Here is a 4186-nt window from a genome sequence, read left to right as displayed (position 1 = left end):
AATTATGAACAGTTTCCCTTCTTTTAGTACTCATGTCGTGCTAGTGAGCATAATCTCAAGTAAAACTCTCAATCTAATCCGTTCTTCTCTTATTTCAGAAAATGCCTCCAAAGAGAAGAAACCAGCCAGCTCCCCAGCCCGAAGATCCTTTGGGCGAACATATTTCTCATGCGGAGTTTAGGACCGCATTCACCACACTTGCTCAGTCTGTGGCTACCCAAAATAAATGACCACCAGTTATTCCGGCTAATCCAGTGGTCAAATCAGCTGTAGCTAGGATTCAAGACTTCACCTGGATAAACCCTACATCTTTCTTTGGGTCTAAGTTTGATGAAGACCCTCAAGAGTTCATTGACCAAGTCTAGAAGGTCATAGACATCATGGGAGTTACTTCTATTCAGAGCGCCAAGTTAGCCACATACCAGTTACAGGATATTGCTCACACTTGGTACAAATAGTGAAAGTCTAAGAGATTAGAGGATGCAAGTCCCATAGAGTGGGAAGAATTTGTCACAGCTTTCTTTGACAAATTCTTTCCCCAAGAGCTGAGAGAGGCAAAAGTTCTAGAGTTCATCAACCTCAGATAGGGAAATATGATGGTTAAAGAGTATTCTCTTAGATTTACTCAGCTAGCCAGATATATCCCTCATATGGTTGTAGACAACAGGGCTAAGATGAGCAAATTTGTGTCAGGGGTAAATAATAGCATGGTAAATGAGTGTAGGTCTACGATGCTAACTAGTGATATGACTTTAGCCAGGCTCATGATCCATGCTCAACAAATAGAGGAGCAGAAGATTAGGTCTAGGGAGAGGCAGAACATAAGAGCAAGATCAGGTAGTTTCAATTTTTCTCAACCCAAATTAGAGGGAGGAAACCGTTTGCAGTTTCGTTCTAAGTTTGCAGTTCCAGCTCCTTCGTTCTCCAGTACCCCAGTGCCAAAATTTGGAGACGGCAACAGAGATAGAGAACCAGGCTCTAAGTCTTAGGGCAGTGTCAGCAGTGCCCGAACCAATCCCCTTTGCCAGACTTGTGGTAAGAACCACAAGGGTATTTATAGATCCCGTAGTGATGTCTGTTTTGGTTGTGGAAAGACAGGGCACAGAGTCATAGATTGTCCTATGTTCGATTATTAGGGTCAGCAAAATCGTTCCACAGCCCAAGCCGATCGTCCGAACCAACAGGGTGCCACTTTCAGTGCTACTAATAGGCAACGCCGAAATAGACTCTATGCTTTTTAGACCCAACAGGACTAGGAAAATTCTCCTCTTTTTGTTACTAGTATGTTACAGATTTTCCATGTTCATGCTTATGCTTTGCTAGACCCAGGTGCATCCTTGTCTTTTGTTACTCCTTATACAGCAGGCAATTTCAGAGCCAGTCCTAAAATTTTAGCAGAGCACTTTTCAGTCTCTACCCAAGTGGGTAAGACTATCATAGCTCGGTGGGTATACAAGATTTGCCCGATTATGATATTTCAAAAATCCATGTCAGTAGATTTAGTCGAATTAGAGATGACTGATTTTGATATCATTATTGGCATGGATTGGCTTCATTCCTTCTATGCCACAGTCGACTACAGAAACAACATAGTTCAGTTTCAGTTTTTGAATGAGCCCATCCTAGATTAGAAGGGTAGTACTTCATCTTTCTGGGGTCAGCTTGTTTTCTACCTTCGGTCAAGGAAAATAATTTCTAAGGGGTGTGTCTATTATCTTGTGCATATTAAAGATTCCAGTTCCAAATCCCCTAGGTTGGAATTAGTCCCAGTGATTAATGAATATTTAGATATTTTTCCCGAAAATCTTCCAAGCATTCCTCCCGAAAGGGAAATACACTTCGGCATAGACCTTCTCTCAGATACTCAGCCTATTTTTATTCTGCCATACAGAATGGCCCCAGCAGAACTCAAGAAACTAAAAGATCGGTTGAAGGATCTCTTATATAAGGGATTCATTAGGCCCAGTGTATCCCCATGGGGTGTACCAGTCTTATTCGTATGCAAGAAAGATGATTCTCTCAGGATGTGTATTGATTACTGTCAGCTCAACAAAGTTACGGTCAAGAACAGGTATCCCTTCCTAGAATAGATGACTTATTTGACCAACTTCAGGGTGCCAGTTATTTCTCCAAGATAGACCTCAGATCAGGCTATTATCAGCTCGAGTTAGAGAATGTAACATCCCAAAGAAAGCTTTTCGTACTCGGTATGGTCACTTCAAATTTCTAGTCATGTCCTTTGGTCTTACCAATGCCCCAACAACTTTTGTGGACTTGATGAACCGGGTGTTCAAACAGTACATGGACATGTTTGTCATAGTCTTTATAGATGATATTCTGGTCTAATCCCATACTGAGCGTGATCATTCAGACCATCTCAAAATTGTTCTTTAGACTCTTAGAGATCATCAGTTGTTCAACAAGTTCAGTAAGTGTGAATTTTGGCTAAGATCAGTAGAATTTCTTGGCCATATTATTTTCGGTGATGGCATTAGAGTAGATCCTTAGAAGACCGAAGCGGTAAGAAATTGGCCTCGCCTCGTATCTCCATCAGATATCAAAAGTTTCTTAGGTTTGGCTAGCTATTATAGATAATTTGTTGAGGGATTTTTTTATATTGCATCCCCTATGTCCAGATTGACTCAGAAGAAGGTCAAGTTTCAGTGGTCAGATTTATGCGAGAAGAGCTTTTAGGAATTGAAGATTTGACTCACCTCAGCTCCAATCTTGGCTCTTCCAGATAGTTCAGATGGGTTCATAGTATATTATGATACATCCAGAGTGGGTTTAGGTTGTGTCCTCATGCAGCATAGTAAGGTCATAGCCTACGCCTCCAGACAGCTAAAGCCCCATGAGAAGAATTATCCTACTCATGATCTTGAGTTAGTAGCCATAGTATTTGCCTTAAATATTTGGAGGCATTATCTATACGGAGTTCATGTAGATGTTTTAACAAATCATAAAAGTCTCCAGTATGTCTTTTCTCAGAAAGATCTCAATCTTTGTCAGAGAAGGTGGTTAGAGCTCTTGAAAGATTATGACATGAGTGTCCTTTACAATCTGGGCAAGACCAACGTTGTGGACGACGCTCTCAGTAAACTCTCCATGGGAAATGTTTCTCGCATTGAGGATAGCAAGAAAAAGATAGCTCAGGAAATCCATCAGCTTGCCAGACTAGGAGTTCGCTTAGTCGACTCTTCAGAGGGTGGTGTATGTGTTCAGAGTAGTTCAGAGTCATCTCTAGTTTCTGAGGTGAAAGAAAAGCAAGATAGGGATCCTAGCCTTGTCAAGATAAAAGAGTCAGTTCAGAATCAGAAAGTAGAGATTTCCCCCCAAAGGAGAGATGGTGTTCTTTATTGTCAGGGTCGTTGTGTGTTCCAGGTATAGATGACTTGAGGTAGCGAATTCTTGTAGAAGTGCATGGTTCACGATAATCTATTCATCCAGGGGATACTAAGATGTACTACAACTTGTGGGAGATCTATTGTGGAGTGGGATGAAGAGGGATGTTGTAGAGTTTGTAGCTAAGTGCTCTACATGTCAGCAGGTTAAGATAGAGCATCAGAAACCTAGTGGTTCTATGCAAGAGTTCACCATTCCTACTTGGAAGTGGGAAGAAGTAAACATGGATTTCGTGACGAGTTTGCCTCGAACTCGTCATAAGCATGATTCAGTTTGGGTCATTATAGACAGAATGACCAAGTCATCTTATTTTCTTACAGTTCGTACCTCTTATTCAACTAATGATTACACCAAACTCTATATTAGGGAGATGGTTATATTACATAGTGTTCCATTATCTATCATCTTAGACAGAGGAACTGTAATACCCCGAGAAATTTTTCATTGAAATTTTGTGTGTAAATGTGTTGGTTTTATCTTCTAGAATGAATTATAAATTTTTCATACGGAATGTCGTAGATTATGACCCACCGTTGCATAGAGTATCGAATAATCTTTCCAATGATATGTGGATTATCCAAAACGAACACCTGAGTGACGAGTTATGAACATTTCGATCGAACCATGAATAGTAGTGAACAGTAAAACGTGCAGGAAAAAGTACTGAGGCCTGGCGTAATTTTTCTCCAACTTTAAACGATCATAACCCTTTGTACATACCAATTTGGGTGATCTACTATATATCAACGGAAAGCTCTGCGAGTCCTCTTTCCAATTAAATTGG

The sequence above is a fragment of the Capsicum annuum genome, chromosome 3, assembly GCF_002878395.1.
Source record: "Capsicum annuum cultivar UCD-10X-F1 chromosome 3, UCD10Xv1.1, whole genome shotgun sequence".
Taxonomy (NCBI): Eukaryota; Viridiplantae; Streptophyta; class Magnoliopsida; order Solanales; family Solanaceae; genus Capsicum; species Capsicum annuum.
Note: the sequence above shows the minus strand (reverse complement) of the source record.